Source organism: Phoca vitulina, unplaced genomic scaffold (assembly GCF_004348235.1).
Source record: "Phoca vitulina isolate PV1807 unplaced genomic scaffold, GSC_HSeal_1.0 scaffold1, whole genome shotgun sequence".
Lineage (NCBI taxonomy): Eukaryota > Metazoa > Chordata > Mammalia > Carnivora > Phocidae > Phoca > Phoca vitulina.
This window is the reverse complement of record NW_022589704.1, coordinates 78,961,368-78,987,481: the sequence shown is the minus strand read 5'-3', so window position 1 is coordinate 78,987,481 and position 26,114 is coordinate 78,961,368. Positions and strand designations below refer to the sequence as shown.

The 26,114-nt window shown below is 37.4% G+C and overlaps 1 long non-coding RNA gene and 1 pseudogene across 2 annotated transcripts in view; one reads left to right on the top strand and one right to left on the bottom strand.

Annotated features, from left to right (window-relative positions):
• Window positions 1-26,114, top strand: part of LOC116645020 — a 218,077-nt gene that overhangs the window by 51,041 nt on the left and 140,922 nt on the right. The window contains exon 3 of one of the 2 annotated variants that reach the window (XR_004301876.1): window positions 11,630-11,730. The exons of the other annotated variant lie outside the window; for it this stretch is intronic. This is a non-coding gene — a long non-coding RNA (uncharacterized LOC116645020). The remainder of the gene's footprint in view (window positions 1-11,629; window positions 11,731-26,114) is intronic. 2 annotated transcript variants of the gene reach the window in all.
• LOC116638359 lies at window positions 25,456-25,581 on the bottom strand (annotated as a pseudogene).

Below are 26,114 nucleotides of genomic sequence, written 5' to 3'. Positions count from 1 at the left end.
TTCAGTGCTAGGGAGTTTAGCAAATCTCACAGTCAGGAAAACCCTCATAAATAACTTCCATTTCATTTGGCCCATTTTTGGTTCTGTCCTTTATAGAAATGGATGATAGCTGGTCCAAGTTTGTTTGAGATTCTTGGCTTTCTTTTGACCATTTTAACATCTACATTCATTTAGTAGATTTTGTTCTATTCTCCTTTTTTCTTACTTTCTGTCAAAAGCATTAAGTGTCATCTGGTTTTTAATTTTTCTTTAAGTTAAATACATTCATCTTGGTAAGATCTGAGAGTATTAGAACAGTGTTTGAGATAAGTTGAGACCTTCTAGGATGTTTTATATTTGAGCATGGGAATCATGGTTCTGTGTGTAGTAATATTTTGAGTTCTTGAAAGTTGTCAGTGATATTTATATCTTACTCTTCTCTTAGTCAAATAACATGATCTTTCTTAATTTTCTGTAAGTACATAACATGTATATAGTTATGACATTATTCATACTATCAATGTAGGTAGAATATGTATTGTCAAGATGAGTAAAAATAGACTGACATTTATCCCTAAAGAACTCTCTGAACTAAATACATTTGTAGAATCACAAATTCAAGTGATTAAGTGAAAGAATGTCAATCTTTAATATATAAATAGATTATATTTTATAACAGTACATAGGTAATCAACAAATTTTTATTTTATATATGTTTTTACTCAGTTTAGAATATAAAGGATGCCACAGAATTTAATATTAAAATATTATAATTCTATCAGTTGAGGAAAAGTGTGTATTTTTATTCACATAAGGGAATCAAACTTTAAAAAATGTTGTTATATACTGTCCCACATCTAAGGATTTTGTTTATTTTGTTATTTTTTATAAAAGAAATGTTTTGGATAACATTTTGCTATAAAACAGAATTGTTTAGACTGGTATTTTGGTTTAGAGTGATTTGTAATACAGAGCATTTTTTCTTTATTATAAGGTCTATGACTGGTATTTTATATGTTTTATTTTGCTATAGAAAGATTTAAATCTATTCAATTTGTTAATATTTTAAAGACTGGGTTATGGCAGCCCCCTCATTTGGGTCTTACCATATACTTTAAGAAATTGATTCAGTTTGCATGGGAAGGGCATAGGGGCAGAGAAGGGTTGTGAAAAAGAAGACTAGTGAAACTGGAATCACCGTTTGTTCTGATTTATCTCAGTCTCCTTTAATATGGGAATATTCATGTTCTTTTTCTCTGTTCACTCCAAAATTATATTTTAAGCATAAATCTAAATGTAGAGGTAGGATGATTTCTTAGTTTTAAAGAGCAGGTCTGCATTTTCCATCTCAGACATCATGTTTATAAGAAATCTGGACAGTGCCACTTGAATAGAGGAATTTCTTAACTCCAAAATTTATGAGACTTCTGTCTATAAGGAGAAATATATGGAATTTTCTTTCCTTAAGACATGTTTTTATTGGGATAGCCTGTTTGCCATTGCTGCTTAAAACTGATCCCCAAAGAGTAAAATCTCAATGAATCATTGAATTGCTTGCCTTGGAGCGAGGCCAGGAGCAGTAAGTTTTCAAGATAAACAGTGCTCAGGCTGAAAGAATGGCACAGAAGATTTCTCAGGTGGAGTGTTCTCACTTCCCTTCTGGCATGTACTGTATTACACAGTGTCTTTACAGATAAGGCTTGCAAGAAAGCCAGTGTGAAATAACTTTATTTCATGATACTTATTTCCTAGCTGTTTTATCAAAATGTTTCTTGAATAGCCCAAAGAACATGGCTTTGAACTCATTACCACTCATTGAATGAAGCCTATTTTCATGTTCATCTCTACATTTTAAGAAGGGCCCTGATACCTGCTCTGTTCACTGCTGTATTCTGATTCTTAGCACAGAGCCTTGCCCAGACCAGGTGTTCAGTAAATATTGATTGAATATTTGTTGAATGAATTAATTCAGGTTCATAGCAATTGAAATTTGATTATAAACATAAGTCTAGGATGCTGTAAATGTTGTGTAGCCGAATTATACCAGCTGGAACTTTTGGTCTGTATAATTGGCCATGTTGATGTCCTCTGAATAATTGAACTATGCAGTTGATTCATTCTTGTTCATTTGCTCATCCATTCATCCAAAAGATCTTTATTGACTACTTTGTCCATGATTGGCATGATGCTAGAAGTTAAGATACAGCAGTGAGATGTATCGGGCCTCTGACACATATGAGGATACAGGAGGCACTTTCCCTGTCCTCCTTGGTCTTGCCATTTTGTATTGAGTTTGAGGCAAGCCAAAAATATTTATAATAAGGTCAATAATGTAGAGATTAAAATGGACAGAGTAGGGAATAACTATGCATTGCTTTGTAGAGGCGGCTAAGACTCAATGATAGGTAAGATTTCAGAAGGTAAAATTGGTGACAGAAGGCTCCCCAGGGCTATATGATTTGTGTCTCTGTGTGTGTATATATGCGCATGCATGCATTTGAATTTGAACACTTGACTGCTTGGCCTGAGGAATGGGACAAAAAGGAAAAAAGAATGTGGCCCTTGAGAAATTATTGCTTGTTTGTTTTTTTTTTTTTTTGCCTATGTCTGCACTCCCTATTACTTTATGCCTATATCTGCTGAGATTAGAGACCCCTTGGGTGAGTGATTTCATCTTTGCATTCTACATTGTCCTTTGTTTGTATGTGTTCATGATCAGGTTTCTAGAACTTATAATGGCAAACTTGTTCTGGTTGAGAGTGCTGCTAACTGGTATAATAATGCATTGTTTGGGAGAGCAGAGTTAAAGGCATTCAGTTATTTCTGCTTTCTCCTATCACCAAAATTAACTATTAATCAGAATCTAGTTCAGTTTCTCTAAGTAAGATTATTTTAAGCACAAAATTATCTTTTAAAGCATAGAGCAGAAATTAACAGAAGGTAATTCTGGTGATTTTAAAGAGTTAATATAGTAGCTAGCAAACATCATATATTCCCTGAACTTTCAAGTAATAGTAAAGTTTAATTTATTTGTTTAATTAAAAAAAATCAGTTTTACTAATATGTATGAGCCACTTGTTTTAGGAATCTTGCTTGCATTTTCTTTATTATTCAAAACTATAGTTCATTTTTATGCTCCAGTGTTCTCCCAATATTCAGGAACCTATGTGCAAAGTGAGTTGATCTATAACAAGTATTAAAGGGGACGATGGGTGGATCTGGTACAGTCTGTATAGCTTATGGACTTAACGGAAACCTTACATGCACACATTCAATGCTTACTCTCCAGGGGTTCTATATGAGTGAATTTGCCTACTCAGTAAAAGTTTTTGTAAGCCCCAAATCAGTATTTGCAGTGCTTCTGTAGTCAGTCACAGACATGCAGAGAGCAGCAAAAAATTCTAAGTTGCCCAACACACACACCCAGCTGAGGTCCATCCAGGTGATGCTCCGCTGTCTTATTTGAGCTCTCATACTGTAAACAAGTGTCCTTTTCACAGTATGGTGCCACATTTTTCACATTTTTTGTGCTTTTTATTGGTGATTGTGCTGTTTGAAATGCCTGCCAACCATAGTGCTAAAGTGCTGAGCACAAGAAGGTCGTGATGCGCCTTACAGAGAAAATACATGTGTTAGTTAGACAAGCATCAGTCTGGCATGAGTTATAGTCCTGCTGGTTGTAGGTTCAATGTTAATGAATCAACTACATGTATTTAAATGTGGTTTCCTTAAACACAAACATACATAAAACAAGGTTATGTATTGATTGGTTGTTGAAAATGTTGTGTCTGGAGAGGCTCACGGAAACCTAACCTTGTATTTCCCCTAGGCATAATGGTTCAGTATTCACTAGTTCAGTTTCTCTGGTGACTTTATAGAACACAAGTACAGTGAGTAACAAGGATTGATGTACTTATGTTTTTCTGGGGCAAAGGACCATAGTACTCATCTAATTCTCAGTGGGGACTGTGATCCCCTCAAAGGGTCAAAGCTCAAAGGAGTCCTTCTCATTCTAATGTTCTTGGACTCCTGAGTGTATGATGTAGAAAGTGGAGCTGGTATACTGGCTGAAGTGTTAAAGAAAAAGAACAACACAGAAACCCCAAAACCAGAGACTCACATCTCCACCACGCCATTTATGAGTAATCTCACCATTACTGGTTATTGCCATCAGATAGAACCAGTTTGAATCCCAATTTTCCAGTTTACTAACTTTGTGATCTTGGGCAAGAATTCTTAACCTTCTAAGTTTCAGTTCTCTTATATGTAAAGTAGATATAATAATACCCACCTTGTAGGGTTATTTTAAAGATTAAATTAGATGATGGGTTTAAAGAACCATGTAAAGTACCTGGGAAAAGTCAAAATCATTATTATAAATGTTATTATAGTATACACTTGATAGATAATTGTTAAATTCTTTCTTTTTCTCCTTCCCACTTGGGATTAGTATGAGATCCATTTTCTAATACCTGGATGAATTAGTGAATTTACTATGGAATTGCCTTTTTCCTGCAGTAACTAGTGGAGAAAGTAGGACATGCTGTCAGGGCCTCTGGTTTTCTTCCCACTCATTCCTCTGGTCTGGGCTCTGTGGCAGTGATGATGGATGACTGGAGCTCTGTGTGGCACTGATGGGGAGCAGTCAGCTGTGTTTGGGTTATGAGGGGAATCACCTGCCTCCAGTTCCTGACCAGGGGAGAAGGGCTCATGCATCAGAGCTCTCCCAGGTGCCTGTCTCTCTAAGGGAAGATCCGGTTGACTCCAGCGGTTCAGAGGCTCTGTGAATGACACCCAAGTGCCCTCTTCACATCCACCTCAAGGGAACTCTTAGGATTTTACTTTCCTAATTTGAAAACCTGAAACCTCATTTCTTCTCAAGAATCTCTTAGACTAATCATTTCCCTTAGCCTCTCAGAATTCCCCTGACTTACCTTAAATATGTGAAGTAAGGTAAGTTTGATGACACATCACTGAAGAATGAGGTGTTCTACATTAATGGATTTTCCAGGTGAAATTGGCCCCTTGCTGTGTTTTGCTTTAATAATTTCATAGAAATGGTCATAAGTTGTATTGGACATTCTTTTGACTTCTTAGTTGTGTTTATATAAAGTGGATAATTTAAACTTTTCTTGATTACTCATGAATCAACTGCTGTGTTATGTTATAGGACATAGCAACTCCCTCAGAGACAGCTAAAACAAATAGGTGAATTGTCCACATATATTAATAATCCCAGTTTGTTTTCTTTGTGGTTTTTTTTTTGTTGTTGTTGGATTTTTGTTACTAGGTGACATAGGTAGGTGAGGAATGCCACTGTAGTTCATATTCTAGAATAAGTTATGGTATAAATAACTAACTTCTGATACTTGCATACCAGCACAACCCCAATTGTTTATATCCATATTTATTTACTGAATATATTGACATCATTATATTTATTATGATTATAGAGTATTACAGTGCATTATAGTAGTACATTTGATGTTTATATTTAATACATTAATATAACATATTTGAATGGATTAAAATATACACAAGACTTCTGTATGTATTTTCCCCTTTCTTCTATGAAATCTTGCTCGAGAGGAGCCAATGAAATAGGCCTAGGATGTTTTGTGGTCCAAGATAAAGCTTGTTACAGATGAGTTTGAAACCCCAAGATAGCCCCACATTACTACAAACTGGATGTTTTGGTCACAGTTATGTCTCTTTGGAGTACAGTGTTTAAGTAGCAATTCCTATCTAGTTCCAGACCTCTGAAGTTGACTTTTAGGCACTTCGATATCCTGCGTAGGGATCACATTATATCCAAGGGCTCAAAGAATGATCTCACTTCTTTTAGCCCTGGCAAAATTAATCTACTGTCTGCAACATAATCTAACCCAATTAAAAAAAAGAAAAAGAAAAAGAAAACCACCAGAATGTAAAGAAAAACAACATCAGGCTTTACTCTCCAGTGTCTCTATTTTGCCCTGGGTGGAAATGACCCCACTAAAAGCCCCTGAGCTTATTTATTTACTTTGGACTGCTTGAGAGGGTGAGTGAAGCTGGGCCCTTCAGTCAACTCTCAGTTTTCTCTATCCACAACACCCAAATTGACTGTCTTTGCATAATCTGAAAACTACACATTCAGTAAAATGGAGACAAAGAAATGAGTTGCTATGAAATAAAATGACTGTCACAAAAGGAGAGATCAACTGTGAGAGAAGGCACATTTAATGTAAAAAAAAAACAACTGGGGTGCCATTCTTTTTCAAAGCAGCCTAAGTGGAGAGTGCAAATGTAATGCATGGTAATGAGGGTGCCCAATTTTGGAAAGTGGTTTTTAAAATGCTACAGCAGAATGCCATCTAGAGCCTTTTAGGAAAAAGCCAAATCTCATCAGGGACCTTTTCAAGCATCATTTTCTCCTTTTAAATGATCTCACGTGAACTTGCTGTTAGTCGACTTGGCATAGCATTCTATTATTCATCATTTTTGACCGCTTGCAAAAGGAACAAAAGATCTGTTATTAGTGATTTGTCAATTGTTGCAAGACTTAGTCTAGGTACTTACAGAGCTTTTTGCCTCATATTTATTTTGTTGTATGAAATTGGATGATCTAAGGGATTTCATAGCCCCCTGATTCTCAACTTAGACAATCTCTTCTCAAGTGATTACTTTGGAAGAAATGACTGACTCCAGATACCAGGCCTCTGAGCACATTGAAATTTCTCTGAAGAAACCTTTTCTCTTCACACAGGAGATTTTGGCTTTGGGGTAAAGACAGCTTTCCTCTTTGATTATTTGTGTATAGATCCCTTCCTTTCATCAGGTGAAAACGTAGCCTTCTAAGTGTACAATTAAGAAGATCATGTTATTAATATGGTCATTTTTCAACTGCTGAGCACCTCACTGCTGGACATGCTGTGTAGTCCACAGTTGATGCTATGGTACTACTTTTCTAAAATTTCCAAATTTCTGGCTAGGGATGGTGGACCTGTAGGGAAGATAGAATATGCCAAATGACGTGAGAGATAAAGGCTGCTCTGCGGAGGTGCAGAGGAGGAAGAAATCTGGTTCACGAGGCAATAGGACACCAGTAGTTCTCCATGAAAGAAATGCCATGTATAAAGAGGATGAGTATAATTTTGACATGCATAAATTGTAGGGATTGTAGCATGGGGTTTATAGATGGTGTGAAGAGTGTAAGTAAAGTAACAGAAAGAGAAGAGAATGTGTTTTTCCAGAAGTTTAAATATCGGAAGCACCTAATGCACAGTGTCTTAAAAGGATTTTAATTGCTCTTCTTTCTAACAACACACACTTCTGTGGTTCATGTGATGGTGAGGTTTGTAGGCGGGAGGAACTGTTTGATAGCACCATGTTGACCTAATAAGTTCTTAAAATTCCCATACAGTGACTTTCATCTGAATATCCTAACAACAGTAGCGTCACAGTCATATTTCATGATATATCCTAGTTGTGATTGTTCTTGGTCATTTGTCTGATATATAACAGCCCTTTTAAAGCACTGAATTATGATTATGCTTATACATATTTATATACAATGTATAATGAAAGAAAAATTGATAAGACTACAAACAATATTTTTGGCCTGAATCAAGTCTATTATTTTATTTTTTTAAGATATTTTATTTATTTATTTGAGAGAAAGAGAGAGAGGGAGCACAAGCAGGCGGAGTGGCAGAGGGAGAGGGAGAAGCAGGCTCCCTGCTCAGCTGGGCTCCATCCCAGGACCTTGGGATCATGACCTGAGCTGAAGGCAGACGTTTAACTGACTGAGCCAACCAGGCGCCCCTCAAGTCTATTATTTTAAATCATGTTATTTTGTAGTTGAGATTTCTGTATTCTTGAAGCATCATTATTTCTAAACATATCTGAGATAAAAAGTATTCTATTGTAATATAGTACAGGTTGAATTGAAAAAGAAAACGACACAAGAAAAACCAGAAAGTTATCCTTTTGGGTGGTATTAGAGAGTATTTGCAGAGAAATATAGTTGGTGTGTGGGTATAAGGATCAGATTAAATTTGCAATGAAAAATAATACAGAAAAAATTTATTTCAGAAGTGGAAGTTTCTGTAAGAATATATAGGAAATAGCATATGTTGTCTTTCAGCTATCTTTCCTCTGGACCTGAATGTTTTCAAGGCTAGTTTATAGAGCGGAATGAGTTTTATGGAGAATTTGAATGACTAAACATTTTTCAGGAAACAATTTGAGTTTAAGTGATCTGCTTTTCTCTCTTCTGGAGGGAAGGGAAAGAGGAACTGAGTTAGTTTGTCACTATCTAATATGGAGTGTCCATTTTGGGCAGTTTCATGGCAGTCCCCACCTGCCTCTTTCAAGCCCTCTAGCTTTGAGCAAGTTACTTAAATTCTCGACAAATCTATTTCCTCATCTGAAAAATAGAGATAAAATCCTGTGTGATAGGGTCATTGTGACAATCAAATGTGATAATGTAAAGTGTGTAGTTCTGCATCTAGTACATGTTACCTGCTCAGTGTAGGCATTTATTGCATACCTTTTATGAGAAGGGCAACTTTGACTTATGCCTCTTACTTAATCTTTGTAACAATCCTGTGAATAATACTATGACTTTCAATTTACAGATAAAAATCTTGAAATGTAAGGGAGTAAAAGTGGTTCTTACAAGTTTAAACAAACCCCGAGAGTAATAGCCAGGAGTTCAACTTAGATGTGACAGTTTCAAGCCTGCAAAGGCCTGTTACATGAAATTAAATCATTCCCTCCCTCTCTCTTCTCTCCATCCCCCTTTCCTCCTCCTTGCAGTTCCACTCTCTTTAAGGTAAAGCCTTTGTTTTAAAAAGTTCATAACAATAGCATACAAATCAGATGGCATGATACAATATTTTCATTCCAGTGAATTGAAGTAAATATGATGACATCATTATATCGCCAAATGCTGTCAATTCCCTTCAAAAATATATCCCATTTTTAATTTTTTTAAAAAGATGTATACTCAAGTAATACATATTAATTATAAAAACATTAAGAAGTAGAAATAAATATAAATTTCCTGAATACTCAATATTCAGAGACAATCACAGGTAACATTTTGGTGCATATCTTCAACTCATTCCTATCTATATACTCTTTTTTTCCTCTGAGAGCAGTATCACAGTTTGGTTTATAATGTGGTATTTTTAATTAATTATAATACAAAATGTCTTTCCAAATTGATTAGTGTATGTCTACATAATCATTTCTATCAGCTATGTAGGTATCTGATTAAAATAACCCTTATTGGATATTTATATTGTTTCTGATTTTTTACTTTTATGAACTATAGACTCTTGCATATACACCTTTGTGCACTTGGCCAATTACATCCTTAGGATAATTCCTTAGGAGTAAAACATATGAGTTGGTGTTTATATACTTCTCTGTTTCTTTTTTTTTTTTTTAAGATTTTATTTATTTAGTTGAAAGAGACAGAGACAGCGAGAGCAGGAACACAAGCAGGGGGGAGTGGGAGAGGGAGAACAGGCTTCCCCCCGGGCAGGGAACCTGATGTGGGACTCGATCCCAGGACCCTGGGATCATGACCTGAGCTGAAGGCAGTTGCTTAACAACTGAGCCACCCAGGCACCCTACTTCTTTGTTTCTTAATATATAATGCTGAATTCGCTCCCTTAAGGAAAGGAGTAATTTACACTCCCTTTAGCAATGTATGAAAATGCCCATTTCCACACTCCTACAGTAATGGTTATCATGGCTTTTAATCTTTGAGAACTCCATTAGACCAAAAAAAAGTGACTTTATTGCTTTTCTTTGCATTCCTGTGTCTATCCATTCTATAAAATAATAACATTTCTAAGACTACTATCTAAACAAAATGTAAACTTCCTTAGGTCAATGACAAAATCTCCACCTACTTAAATATTTATATTCTCCATTCTTCTGAAATAGAGTAAATCCCCAAAGAGGCATTTGAGACACTACTTGGCAGAAAAGCATGGATTAACAGTATATAACCTTATTAAGAATATCCTTGAATTTTATTTGCAAACTTCATGCTCGTTGTTTTCAGAACTCATCTGCTAAAGTAACCTAGTCCTAACTGGGAATGACAAACAGTCCTCTAGGTAGATTCTTAAAACAGAGGAAAGGAAAAGGTTATGGCAGTTAAGCCTTGACAGCCCCTAACTTTTGTGTCTAGCTTGGACTTCAGTCTCATTCAGTCTTTCTCCCTCTGTGGTTAGTGCCAGAGTAGCCAAGGTGTAATGCCAACGTCTCCGTGGGCATCAGGGAGAAAACTATACAAAATATGTCTGATTGGTTTGTTTCAGTGAATATTGAACAGAATTGATAGTGATTGTATGTCCCTATTTAAAAAACAAAAACAAACCCCCTAAACAATACACAGTTATTGCTTTGTGTCAAACAGAATTCATATCATATTTCCCATAATAGTATTGTCTTTCAAATACTCTAGACCAGTTTGCAAAAGGATTATACTATGGAGTCTGCATTACACCATTTACACACACACACACACACACACACACACACACACTCATACAAATCTCACTGAAAAATGAAATGAAAAATAATGCTGAAAAATAATGGCATCCAGGAATCACTAAGAAGATAATGTCTTTAGGGTCTGCTAATTCCTTAAACAATCATCCTCAATTCGGAAACTGAGCAAGTCTAAACTATGTTTGGCGCCACATGATTTTCCACTTAATTTTACCCTTACTCTGTATTATTTAAACCATCATATAATTTCAAATTTCATATCAAAAATGAATTTATATTTGAATCAACAGCACTTCATTAAGTAGTGGCACATACTATTGAAAAAGACTTCCTTAAAGTAAGAAGTTTCATTTAGCTAAATGCAAGAAAAGCAAATATAGTCAACTCAAATCTGTGATTAGAGCCTAGGATCTCACAGTATCTACGAGTGTTCCTAGACTACACCAGACACATTTTAATGATCGGTCAAACGATCCAGAGAAAGGTACTGCTCTGTTATTAAAAGGAAGCTGAATGATTAAATTGCCATTGGGAACATCACAGAATCCATAATAAAGTTCACTTCGTGCACTGATCACAGGGAACTTGATCTTGACATTCTGTGGTGCTTTGCACCCTTTAAAGGTTTACTGTAAAGTGAAATTCATTCAACAACCTCTGGCATCATGTCCTGGGAATGAGATTGCTTAAGTGTTTGTGAATCACCCAAAAAGAAATAGAATATGAGTGCAATGACAGATGTTGGTGATTTGTTTTTTTTTTTCAATTCATAAAAAAAGGCACCTCTTCCAAATGCTCCCTATGTGAATGTTCAAAATGAACTTGAGGAACTCTACAATATGTCCACTGTAAAAGAATCAAGAATTATAAAACACTTAGGATTTATGAAGGAAAAAAATAACATAAAATGCCCCAGATTCACTGAAGAATCTAAGAATGGGAAGAATAATAAGAGCTAACATTTGTATTGTATTTATATGTGCCAGATACTGTTTTCAGTGCTTTATATGAATTAATTTTTCAACCTTCTGGACAGCCCCATGAGGTGGCTGTTTTATTTTTTTAAGGTAGTGGTAAGGCAGAAGTCACACAACTAGTAAGTGGCAGAGCTATAATTAGAATTTTTTTCTGATTCAAGATGGTACTTCCAGATGGCCAGGTGACAATGGAACACTGCCAAGCAAACCCCAAGAAAATGTACAGACTCCACGTGAAGTTTTATTGGCTTCTGTGGAAGTGGTAAGTTTGTAGATACCATCACAGAATTAAATGCATTCTTAAGAACTAATGTGTTAGCTAGGCATTTGGGGGAGAAACTGCACTGATTTCTAAGGTAAGTCTGCCACTAAGTTTCTATGAATCCTGGGCCTGAACCTGTCATTTTCTGGGGCTCAGTTTCCTCATTTGTAAAGCATTAGAGCTGGATGGCACATTCAAAAGGAGATTCTATAATTCTTTTCCAAGACAAACAGCTAAACACATTGGGGTTTGGTGGAAAAAGCTGTGTATAAAGACCCTGCAGAGGACATAATGGTAGTGTTTTCTGCCATTAAATGGATTCAGTGAAGGGACTTGACCAATATTTGGAGATCCGTCAGCATTTTTGCCTTCTCTAAATTCTTTACCTGTGAAACAGATTAAGGCAGAAAGGAAAGTGGCAATTGGGGGTTCAGGATAGAGTAGAGCAAACCCTTTTTGTTTGTCTTGGGGATAAGCTTCAGTACTGAGGAAGAGGGTATTGACACTGGCAACAGATGACATATTCCTATCTGAAATTCAGATCAAATGATTCAGCCCTTCAGAGCATTCCCAAACAATGGCCTTTCCAGCAGCTCGAATCTGCAAACAGAGCCCAGCAGTTAATTTCAGTCAGCCAGCTTTGCCGTATTGCTGCTCCAATCTTAGATTTACAGAGCCGTTTTTGATGAAGACAATAAAAGCCTCCTTTCCCTCCTGTGTTGCGTTATGCTCTGACACTTTATCAAAGCCACAGACAGAGGGTTGTTATTAACCATATATAAAATGGAGCAACCTCACAAATCATGCTTTAAAATTGTACTGTGGAAAAACCAAGGTTAAAGGTAAATCTGTGGTGTAATCATATTGATTAATTGATGTAAGAAAGGTCAGGCTAATCTTTATCTTGCTTGAAAGACTTTAGTTCTACATGGCAGGTTTGTTGAAATGGTTCCTGTGTGAAAAGATAGGGAAAAAAAGTGGAATCTTACTTCAGAGAAAGTGGGGGAAATCTCATCAAATGATCACTTAGAGAAAGGTTAGAGAAAGGAGCCTTGATGCAAAGAAAATGGGGAAATCTCTTCAAGCACTCACTCAGAAGGTTAAAGCACTAAAACTAGGACTAGAAGGTGGAAGTTATTTAGATTTCCCTGTATTTTTAATAGGCTTTTTTGGAAATACCTTCACCAGTAGAACAATCATAGGAGAAGCAAAGGCAGTGACTTTAGATAAGAGCCTTAGCCCTACCCCAAGAAGACCAGAAAAGAGAGTTTCATACTCCTCTTTCCAACAAGAGAGAAATCTATTGAAGCAGAAGACTTGACTTTTCTGCCCCTCTGGTCCTGCCTAGGTTAAAAACAGACACATAATGTCTCCCATAAGATGGCTTCCATATCTCCAGAGCATGGTGAGAAGAGGGAATTATCCCCTCCATGCAAAGATGCACAGACATGTAAAGAGCAAATTGCTCAAACTTACTTTTGGAGCAAGAGGGATAATGGGGCTTGAGAATTAAAATTTAGGATCCCAAGAAAACAGGATGATACAAATACAAATGAGGAAAGACTAGGGGCTAAATCTGTAAGTGTGGAGGGAGAGAAAGAAATCTAAGGAACAGGAGGACAGGATGCTGACCCTGAATTACAACACTGTTGAATGAAAGAAGAACCTGAGTCAGGAGACGATGGAAATGGGAGTGACTGTTGGAAAATTTTTCTCATTGTGCTCATACCTGAAATGAACCCAAATAGGCCAGGCTATGATGCAATCATAGGCACACCCAGAAGCTTCAGAGGCTTACTGTAATAAAAATTTATTTTTGGCTCATGTAAAGTCCATGCAGCTGGGTGATACTCTTGCATCCTATCTAAGTAATTATATGCTTTTCATTTGGACCATGTGATCTCATCACAGCAATGGAATGCCTCGAGGATCCATTAGGTGTTTTGAAGGACAGATCTGGAAGCAGATTACATTATCTTATATCCCACTGTCCTGAATGCAGTCACAAAGCCCAGCCACAAGGGAGACTGAGAAATATGACATAAAATGTTACTTGTCTAGGTTTACCTTAGAACACTAGGTATTTAAGGTTTTCATGAAGAAAAATTTCCAAAGCCTGCATTGTTAAATATTGGAAGGCGTTACCATGGGATGTTTGGAGAACCTCATTGCTATTCTCTCTGACACTGAGGGTAGAAAATTGGACTCATTTTTATATAAGTTCTATTCTTTATATAATTTTATGCGTCTACAGCTATATAAGCTTTTTATTTGCAGGGAAAACATGAAAAGTAAGCTAGATGTTTAGCATTATTTTCTTATCAAACTGATTTAATTATCCTTTTACTCATTGACTATGGCTACTTCCTATAATAGGTAGTGAAACTTTTATGTTAAGGAAGCGCACACATACAAAAAAGGATGGAATCTGAAATTAAATGTATTTTATTTACAAATTTATCCGTTGTGTAGCCTAAGGTCAACCTTATTAATAATAAACACTTAAAGACATAAATCGTAATTTGGTACTAATCCATATGTAAAATATAAGATCTAACCTTAACATCATAGTCACTGGAATTCTGATAGGTTGTATGTTACACATTTTGCATTTTTGTGTTATTGGCTTCAATATATGTTAATAGATGGTAATTATATGCTTTTCATTTGGACAGCCCTTATCCAAAAACGATTTAATTTTCGCACATCTAATGGGTCACGCACAGCTATTGATCATTTGGATCAGAGTGCAATTTGAACTGCTGCTTGTTAGATTAGAAATTGTAATCATGGAAAAAGATAAATTACAAGGTCTCTGCGGATCAGTTTTGTTTTCAGATTGGACGCACTCTTAGACATGAAACACCAAATAAGGGAGCTTAGGGAAGATCTGTAGTGTTGTTATTAATGTGAGTTTTCTAAGAAATACATCCAGAGATCTTCTGTACCTTTTCTACCATTGTATTACGAATGTGAAATTTATAGGGAATGACATATTATTACAATAAAGATGGTGACAAACATCCATAAATTATTTGTGAATTACAACTCTAAGGACTAAAGTAAAAAAAAAAAAAGATGTTTATTTTTGTAAATATACATTTCAATGTAATAAATCAAATACTCTACTACTAAAGTTATGCAGTTTTTAATACATCGAGATTTGGTCTGTATTAGAGGACATCTAAGTGAAGATTAATTTGGATGAAACAGACCTCTAGTGACTTCAATATTAAAATGATTTTTATTTTTGCCTTAAAAAAACTCTTTTTCAGGGCACCTGGGTGGCTCAGTTCATTAAGTGTCCAACTCTTGATTTTGGCTCAGGTCATGAGATCGAGCCCTGTGTTGGTCTCCATGCTGAGTGTGGAACCTGCTTGGGATTCTTTCTATCCCTCTCTCTCTGCCCCTCCTCACCTGCTCTTGCACACATGTGTGCTCTCTCTCTCTCTCAAAAAACAAAAAACAAAATTATTTTTCTTTGGGTCTATAAAAGAAATACATTCTCCTTATTTACTTTTATATTTATATTTTTATTTTTTTATTATTATGTTATGTTAATCACCATACATTACATCATTAGTTTTTGATGTATAATTCCATGATTCATTGTTTGTGTATAACACCCAGTGCTCCATGCAGAATGTGCCCTCCCTAATACCCAACACCAGGCTAACCCATCCTCCCATCCCCCTCTCCTCTAAAACCCACAGTTTGTTCTCAGAGTCCATCGTCTCTCGTGGTTCATCTCCCCCTCCAATTCCCCCCCTTCATTCTTCCCCTCCTGCTATCTTCCTCTTCTTTTTTTTTTTTTAACATATAATGTATTATTTGTTTCAGAGGTACAGATCTGTGATTCAACAGTCTTGCACAATTCACAGTGCTCACCATAGCACATACCCTCCCCAATGTCTATCACCCAGCCACCCCACCCCTCCCACCCCCCACCACTCCAGCAACCCTCAGTTTGTTTCCTGAGATTAAGAATTTCTCATATCAGTGAGGTCATATGATACATGTCTTTCTCTGATTGACTTATTTCGCTCAGCATAACACTCTCCAGTTCCATCCACGTTGTTGCAAATGGCAAGCTTTCATTCCTTTTGATGGCTGCATAATATTCCATTGTATATATATACCACAGCTTCTTTATCCATTCATCTGTCGATGGACATCTTGGCTCTTTCCACAGTTTGGCTATTGTGGACATTGATGCTATAAACATCGGGGTGCACGTACCCCTTCGGATCCCTACATTTGTATCTTTGTGGTAAATACCCAGTAGTGCAATTGCTGGATCGTATGGTAGCTCTATTTTCAATTTTTTGAAGAACCTCCATACTGTTTTCCAGAGTGGCTGCACCAGCTTGCATTCCCACCAACAGTGGAGGAGGGTTCCCTTTTCTCCACATCCCCACCAACATCTGTCGTTTCCTGACTTGTTCATTTTAGCCATTCTGACTGGTGTGAGGTGATATCTCGTTGAGGTTTTGATTTGGATTTCCCTGATGCCGAGCGATGTTGAGCACTTTTTCATGTGTCTGTTGGCCATTTGGATGTCTTCTTTGGAAAAATGTCTGTTCATGTCTTCTGCCCATTTCTTGATTGGATCATTTGTTCTTTGGGTGTTGAGTTTAAGAAGTTCTTTACAGATTCTGGATACTAGCCCTTTATCTGATATGTCATTTGCAAATATCTTCTCCCATTCTGTCGGTTGTCTTTTGGTTTTGTTGACTGTTTCTTTTGCTGTGCAAAAGCTTTTTATCTTGATGAGGTCCCAATAGTTCATTTTTGCCCTTGCTGCCCTTGCCTTTGGTGATGTTTCTAGGAAGAAGTTGCTGTGGCTGAGGTCGAAGAGGTTGCTGCCTGTGTTCTCCTTTAGGATTTTGATGGACTCCTGTCTCACACTGAGGTCTTTCAACCATTTTGAGCCTATTTGTGTGTGTGCTGTAAGGAAATGGTCCAGTTTCATTCTTCTGCATGTGGCTGTCCAATTTTCCCAACACCATTTGTTGAAGAGACTGTCTTTTTTCCATTGGACATTCTTTCCTGCTTTGTCGAAGATTAGTTGACCATAGAGTTGAGGGTCCATTTCTGGGCTCTCTATTCTGTTCCATTGATCTATGTGTCTGTTTTTGTGCCAGTACCATACTGTCTTGATGATGACAGCTTTGTAATAGAGCTTGAAGTCCGGAATTGTGATGCCGCCAGCTTTGCTTTTCTTTTTCAACATTTCTGTGGCTATTCAGGGTCTTTTCTGGTTCCATACGAATTTTAGGATTATTTGTTCCGTTTCCTTGAAAAAAGTGGATGGTATTTTGATGGGGATTGCATTGAATGTGTAGATTGCTCTAGGTAATTGACATCTTCACAATATTTGTTCTTCCAATCCATGAGCATGGAACGTTTTTCCATTTCTTTGTGTCTTCCTCAATTTCTTTCATGAGTGTTTTATAGTTTTCTGAGTACAGATTCTTTGCCTATTTGGTTAGATTTATTCCTAGGTATCTTATAGTTTGGGTGCAATTGTAAATGGGATTGACTCCTTCATTTCTCTTTCTTCTGTCTTGTTGTTGGTGTATAGGAATGCCACTGATTTCTGTGCATTGATTTTATATCCTGCCACTTTACTGAATTCCTGTCTGAGTTCTAGCAGTTTTGGGGTGGAGTCTTTGGGGTTTTCCACATAAAATATCATATCATCTACAAAGAGTGAGAGTTTGACTTCTTTGCCGATTTGGATGCCTTTGATTTCTTTTTGTTGCCTGATTGCTGTGGCTAGGACTTCTAATACTTTGTTGAATAGCAGTGGTGATAGTGGACATCCCTGCTGCGTTCCTGACCTTAGGGGGAAAGCTCTCAGTTTTTCCCCATTGAGAATGATATTCGCTGTGGGTTTTTCATAGATGGCTTTTATGATATTGAGGTATGTACCCTCTATCCCTATACTCTGAAGAGTTTTGATCAAGAAAGGATGCTGTACTTTGTCAGATGCTTTTTCTGCATCTATTGAGAGGATCATGTGGTTCTTGTCCTTTCTTTTATTAATGTATTGTATCACATTGATTGATTTGTGGATGTTGAACCAACCTTGCAGCCCAGGGATAAATCCCACTTGGTCGTGGTGAATAATCCTTTTAATGTACTGTTGGATCCTATTGGCTAGTATTTTGGTGAGAATTTTTGCCTCCATGTTCATCAAGGATATTGGTCTGTAATTCTCCTTTTTGATGGGGTCTTTGTCTGGTTTGGGGATCAAGGTAACGGTGTCCTCATAAAACGAGTTTGGAAGTTTTCCTTCCATTTCTATTTTTTGGAACAGTTTCAGAAGAATAGGTATTAATTCTTCTTTAAATATTTGGTAGAATTCCCCTGGGAAGCCATCTGGCCCTGGGCTTTTGTTTGTTGGGAGATTTTTGATGACTGCTTCAATTTCCTTAGTGGTTATAGGTCTGTTCAGGTTTTCTATTTCTTCCTGGTTCAGTTTTGGTAGTTGATACATCTCTAGGAATGCATCCATTTCTTCCAGGTTATCTAATTTGCTGGCATAGAGTTGCTCATAATATGTTGTTATAATTGTTTGTATTTCTTTGGTGTTGGTTGTGATCTCTCCCTTTCATTCATGATTTTGTTGATTTGGGTCATTTCTCTTTTCTTTTTGATAAGTCTGGCCAGGGGTTTATCAATCTTGTTAATTTTTTCAAAGAACCAGCTCATAGTTTCGTAGATCTGTTCTACTGTTCTTTTGGTTTCTATTTCGTTGACTTCTGCTCTGATCTTTATTATTTCTCTTCTCCTGCTGGGTTTAGGCTTTATTTGCTGTTCTTTCTCCAGCTCCTTTAGGTGTAGGGTTAGGTTGTGTATTTGAGACCTTTCTTGTTTCTTGAGAAAGGCTTGTATTGCTATATACTTTCCTCTTAGGACTGCCTTTGCTGTATCCCAAAGATTTTGAACAGCTGTGTTTTCATTTTCATTTGTTTCCATGAATTTTTTTAATTCTTCTTTAATTTCCTGGTTGACCCATTCATTCTTTAGTAGGATGCTCTTTAGCCTCCATGTATTTGAGTTCTTTCCGATTTTCCTCTTGTGATTGAGTTCTAGTTTCAAAGCACTGTGGTCTGAAAATAGGCAGATAATGATTCCAATCTTTTAGTACCAGTTGAGACCTGATTTGTGACCTAGGATGTGGTCTATTTTGGAGAATGTTCCATGGGCACTAGAGAAGAATGTGTATTCTGTTGCTTTGGGATGGAATGTTCTGAATATATATGTGAACTCCATTTGGTCCAGTGTGTCATTTAAAGTCTTTATTTCCTTGTTGATCTTTTGCTTAGATGATCTGTCCATTTCAGTGAGGGGGCTGTTAAAGTCCCCCACTATTATCCTATTGTTGTCGATGTGTTTCTTTGCTTTTGTTACTAATTGCCTTATATAATTGGCTGCTCCCATGTTAGGGGCATAGATATTTACAATTGTTAGATCTTCTTGTTGGACAGACCCTTTAAGTATGATATAGTGTCCTTCCTCATCTCTTATTATAGTATTTGGTTTAAAATCTAATTTGTCTGATATAAGGATTGCCACCCCAGCTTTCTTTTGGTGTCCATTAGCATGGTAAATGGTTTTCCACCCCTTCACTTTCAATCTGGGGGTGTCTTTGGGTCTAAAATGAGTCTCCTGCAGACAGCATATTGATGGGTCTTGTTTTTTTATCCTATCTGATAGCCTGTGTCTTTTGATTGGGGCATTTAGCCTATTTACAGTCAGGGTAACTATTGAAAGATATGAGTTTAGTGCCATTGTATTGCCTGTAAGGTGACTGTTACTGTATATTGTCTGTGTTCCTTTCTGGTGTATGTTGCTTTTAGGCTCTCTCTTTGCTTAGAGGACCCCTTTCAAGATTTCTTGTAGGGCTGGTTTCGTGTTTGCAAATTCCTTTAGTTTTTGTTTGTCCTGGAAGCTTTTTATCTCTCCTTCTATTTTCAATGACAGCCTAGCTGGATATAGTATTCTTGGCTGCATATTTTTCTCATTTAGTGCTCTGAATATATCCTGCCAGTCCTTTCTGGCCTGCCAGGTCTCTGTGGATAGGTCTGTTGCCAGTCTAATGTTTCCTCCATTGTAGGTTACAGATCTCTTCTCCTGGGCTGCTTTCAGGATTTTCTCTTTGTCTCTGAGACTCCTAAGTTTTACTATTAGATGTTGGGGTGTTGACCTATTTTTATTGATTTTGAGAGGGGTTCTCTGTGCCTCCTGGATTTTGATGCCTGTTTCCTTCCCCAAATTAGGGAAGTTCTCTGCTATAATTTGCTCCAGTATACCTTCTGCCCCTCTCTCTCTTTCTTCTTCTTCTGGGATCCCAATTATTCTAATGTTGTTTTGTCTTATGGTATCACTTCTCTCTCGAATTCTGCCCTCGTGATCCAGTAGTTGTTTATCTCTCTTTTTCTCAGCTTCTTTATTTTCCATCATTTGGGCTTCTATATCACTAATTCTCTCTTCTGCCTCATTTATCCTAGTAGTTAGAGCCTCCATTTTTGATTGCACCTCATTAATAGCCTTTTTGATTTTGACTTGGTTAGATTTTAGTTCTTTTATTTCTCCAGAAGGGGTTTCTCTAATAACTTCCATGCTTTTTTCAAGCCCAGCTAGTATCTTTAAAATCATCATTCTGAACTCTATTTCCTACATCTTACTAATGTCCATATTGATTAAGTCCCTGGCAGTAAGTACTGCCTCTTGTTCTTTTTGTTGAGGTGATTTTTTCCATCTTGTCATTTTGTCCTGAGGAGAATAGATGAATGAGAGAACAAAATGCTAACAGGGTAACAATGTCCCCAGAAAATATACACTAAACAAATCAGAAAAGACCTGAAACTGGGGGAAAAGAAAGGGAAAGAAAGAAAAAAGAAAAATAAAAAAAAGAAAAAAGAAAAAGAAAAGATAAAAACAAAAACAAAAAAAACAAAGAAAAACAGAGTATGATCAAATATGATCAGGCTGGTGCATAGATCAATGCCACACACTAGATTTTGGGCATATTTTGGTCTGTTAGAAGAAAGTGCCTCCCAAAATTTTAAAGAAATAAAAACTTATATATGTATAAAAATAAGGGTTAATATGATGAAGGGATGGAATATGACGTAAAGATGAAAATTATAAAAGATTTTGTAAAAGGAATTGAGAAGATAAGAAGTTGGTTGAAAAAAGAAAGAAGAGGATGTAAAAAAAAAAAAAGGGAGAGAATGTGATCAGGCAGGAGACTAGAACAAAGCCATACACTAGAGATTTAGGGTATATTTTGATCTGTTAGAAGAAACTGTATCTCAAAAATTTAAAGAGAGAACAACTTATATATATATATATATATATATATATATATACATACATATATACCAAAAATAAGGGTAACTACTATGAAGGGGTAGAATATGACTCTAAAAATGAAAAATAAAAAATATTTTTTAAAAAAGGGATCGATAAAATGTTGGTTGAAAAAGGGAAAAAGAAAATTCAAAAAAAAAAAAGACAGTTAAAAAAAAGTTAACTTTGAAAGACTAAAGAATCATGGTAAAAAAGCCATGAATTCTATTTGCAGTATTCCCCTAGCACTGGAGTTCTGCCGTTCTCGTTGATCGGTCAACTTGGTCTTGGCTGGCTGTTCTTGCTGATCTTCTGGGGGAGGGGCCTGTTGCCGTGGTTCCCAAATCTCTTTGCCAGAGGTGGAATTGCCCCACCCTTGCTGGTCCGGGCTAAGTCATCTGCTTGGGTTTGCTCTCGGGAGCTTTTGTTCCCTGCAAGCTTTCGGTACAGCTTTGGAGGACGAGAGTGAAAATGGCAGCCTCCCAATCTCCGCCCAGAGGAGCTGAGAAATTGGGGCCCCACTCCTCAGTGAGCCCCCAGAGAAAAGCAGTCAATCACTCCCATCTCCCCGGTCTCCAGCTGCACTCCGTGCTCACCCGGCTTGTGACCGAACATTTCTATCTCTGGCACACGATACTGTCTGGAGTCTCCAAACCCGGCAGATCCCTGCGGTGCGCTCCCGTGCTGTTCCTCCTGGGTGAGGAAGGGGAGTCTCCCCGGATCTGCTGCTTGTTGGGTCCCTGCTGGAGGAGCAGTGGCCCGATTGTGCCGTGGATCATGGTTTATGGCAACCCCAAGCTGAGAGCCCACTCCTCAGTTCCGTCTCTGCAGCCGGCTTCCCCACTCCGATACCTGGGAGCTCTGCCGCACTCAGGCACCCCCGGTCTTTCTGTGATCCCGAGGGTCCTGAGACCACACTGTCCCCGCGAGGGTTCCACCCCCCCCGCTTAGCCACTGGAGCGATGTCCCTCAGCGGAGTGGACTTCTAAAAGTTACGATTTTGTGCTCTGCTGCTCTATCACTTGCCAGAAGCGGAGGCCCCCTCTCCTGCTGTCTATCCTCCCGAATATCGCCTCGGATTCAGTTCTCCACACGTCCTACCTTCCAGAAAGTGGTCACTTTTCTGTTCAGAGAGTTGTTGCTATTCCTTTCTTTGATCTCATGTTGAGTTCGTAGGTGTTCAGAATGGTTTGATCCCTATCCAGTTGAATTCCTGGGACCAGACGAAATCCAGGTCTCCAACTCCTCTGCCGTCTTGCTCTGCACTCCCCCCCCATTCTCTTTAGAAAATTTAGAAAACTTAACCCAGAAATTGACCCTCAACTCTATGGTCAACTAATCTTCAACAAAGCCAGAAAGAATATCCAATAGAAAAAAGACAGTCTCTTCAACAAATGGCATTGGAACATTGGACAGCCACATGCAGAAGAATGAAACTAGACCATTTTCTTATACCATACACAAAAATAGACTCAAAATGGATCAAAGACCTATATGTGAGACAGGAATCCATCGAAATCCTAGAGGAGAACACAGGCAGCAACCTGTGTGACCTTGACCGCAGCAACTTCTTGTTAGACACATCTCCAAAGCCAAGGGAAACAAAGGCAAAAACAAACTATTGGGACTTCATCAAGATAAAAAGCTTTTGCACAGGAAAGGAAACAGTCAACAAAACCAAAAGACAACCGACAGAATGGGAGAAGATATTTGCAAATGTCTTATCAGATAAAGGGCCAGTATCCAAAATCTGCAAAGAACTTATCAAGCTCAACACCCAAAGAAAACAAATAATCCAATCAAGAAATGGACAGAAGACATGAACAGGCATTTCTCCAAAGAAGACATCCAAATGACCAACAGACACATGAAAAAATGCTCAACATCACTTGGCATCAGTGAAATACAAATCAAAACCATAATGAGATACCACCTCTCACCAGTCAGAATGGCTAAAATTAACAAGTCAGGAAACAACAGATGTTGGCAAGGATGTGGAGAAAGGGGAACCCTCCTACACTGTTGGTGGGAATGCAAGCTGGTGCAGCCACTCTGGAAAACAGTATGAAGGTTCCTCAAAAAGTTGAAAATAGAGCTACCATATGACCCAGCAATTGCACTACTGTGTATTTACCCCAAAGATACAAATGTAGTGTTCTAAAGGGGCGCCTGTACCCCAATATTTATAGCAGCAAATGTCCACAAGAGCCAAACTATGAAAAGAGCCCAAATGTCCCTCAAGAAATGAATGCATAAAGAGGATATGGTATATATACACAGTGGAGTACTACTCAGCCGTCAAAAAATGAAATCTTGCCATTTGCAATGACGTGGATGGAACTAGAGTGTATTATGCTAAGTGAAATAAGTCAATCAGAGAAAGACATGTATCATATGATCTCACTCATATATGGAATTTAAGAAACAAAACAGAGCATCATAGGGAAAGAGAGGAAAAAAATAACACAAGACAAAATCAGAGAGGGAGACAAACCATAATAGACTCATAATCATAGGGAACAAACTGAGGGTTGCTGGAGGGGAGGGGATGGAGGAATGGGGTAACTGGGTGCTAGACATTAAGGAGGGCATGTGATGTAATGAGCAGTGGGTATTATATAAGACTGATGAATCACTGAACTCTACCTCTGAAACCAATAATACATTATATGTTAATTAATTGAATTTAAATAAAAACAAATAAAATTTTATACTACTAGGGTGAGGTTTGGGGGGAGATAGTAGTGATTTTTAATTACTGATTCTATTTGTTAAATTGTTATAAGTCTATTAAGTTTTTCTATTTATTATTGAGTTAGCAATAGTTTTCCAGGTAGTTTTGTAGTTTTTCTGAATTTTCAAATTTTTTAGCAGAAAATTTTTCATAGCCTTCCCTTTGTGATTTGAAAAATCTTTATCTGTTATTATCCTCCCTCTTTGATTCCTAATACTGATGTATCTTTTATCTTTTATTATTAATTAATCTTGCCAAAGGATTTATATATTTTATTATTCTTGGATATGGCAACCCCCAAAGAACCTATTCGTATGATTAAGAACCTTCTTAGATATCATGAGCTGAGACTTGACTTTAACTTCCAAAAGAGTCATAACCTCTTTGCCTATGCACAGTTTTAGGAAGTTCACAAACCCAGAGCCCCTGGAATGAAGAAGCTAGATAGTGTAAACATCATAAGGAGTGTGGCAGATCTCCCAACCCAAATTCTCTTTTGCAATGTGACCTCCCCCATCAAGGGAATGCTCCTTCATGAGGAAAGGGAATTTATTTCTTGAGTCCCTTGAATCTGGGTGAGCTCTGTGACTGCTTTGCCCAATAGAATATGGTAGAAATGTACCTGTGCCAGTTCCAGGTATAGCTCTTAACTGGCTTACAAGGTTGTTCTTTGCCTCTTTGAAGCTAGCCACCATGTAAGAAATGTGACTATCCTGAGACTGCTATGATATAAAAACCAAGCAACACAAAGAGAGAGAGAAAGGCCAACAAGCACCCAGGTGCCTGGCCTGTGAATGAGAAAGCCATTGTGGATGGCCAACCAAGTCAAGCTTTTATTAGATGCCTCCAACTCTAATTTTATCTAACTATAATGCATGGGAGACTCTGAGTAAGAGCTACCCATTGAAACCCATTCAAACTACAGAAGTACCTACCATTTGCATCGACATGGATTAAACTAGAGGGTATTATGCTAGGTGAATAAGCCAAGCAGTTAAAGACAGTTATCATGTGGTTTCACTCATATGTGGAGTATTAGGAATAACACAGAGAACCATAGGGGAAGGGAGGGAAAACTGAATGGGAAGAAATCAGAGAGGAAGACAAACCATGGGAGACTCTGGACTCTGGGAAACAAACTGAGGGATACAGAATGGAGGGGGGTGGGGGGATGGGGTAATTGGGTAATACGTGTTGTGATGAGCACTGGGTGTTATATACAACTAACGAATCGTTGAACTACATCAAAAACTAATGATGTACTATATGTTGGCTAATTGAACATTAAAATAATAAAAAACTACAAAAATTTGAGCCGTAATGATTATTTGTTGTTTTAAGCTCCTAAATTTAGAGTTGTTTGATATGCAGCTATAGATACCTAGAACAAGTAGCTATTGTGAAAAATCCTCCCCCTCAGCCTTCTTCCAATGAAAAATGTCTTTAACAGGATAAATATACATAAGATGAACAGAGATGCCCAAATCATTAAGAGATTATTGGATGCCAGCTCTGAAGTGACACTACTCCCCAAAATACCCAGAATGCCACTGTGATACCCCACTCAAAGTGGGGTCATGTGGACATTGGGTGATAAATGGAGGGCTGACCCACGTAACAGTGGGCCCAGTAAGTCTGAAATTACTGCACAGATATTTTCTGAGTTTCTTTTGTATCAGAGGTCAGTGGTGTATTATTTAAAGCTGATAAATCAAATAATACACTTGATCTTGGCCAAAAGGCCGAGAAGCGATAAATCAAATAATAGATGTAAATATATAATGCCATAAAAATGTATTACTTAAAGGTATGAAGAATATAATAATATAACCAAGATCAAAGAGAAAAGAGGACAGTTACCAAGAAATAGAAGGATAGGAATTTCTTCATCATTTGCAGTAGTAAGTAACTATTTATTAGAGAACTATATTAAACTAGTTATATGTTGTTAGATTAAAATTAAAAGCTAATACTCATGTAGTGCTTACCTGGCTCTGCTATAAATGGCTTAATCTTCACAACGATCCTTTGATGGAGGTATTATTACTTACCCTATTTAATAGATGAGGAAACTGAGTCAGAGAAAGGTTAAATATAACTAGCCCAAAGTCACACAGCAAGGATACAAATAGTTATAATGGTACCCATTACAAGAAGCCAAAAACAGACAACAAATCTGGTTGGCAGTCATGGTCTGCAGACTTATTCTTCCTTTCCTGATAATTTGGAGTTGACATCCCAGGCACACTGCACAGATCCTTGTTCATTTCTTATGGGAGGGCATGTT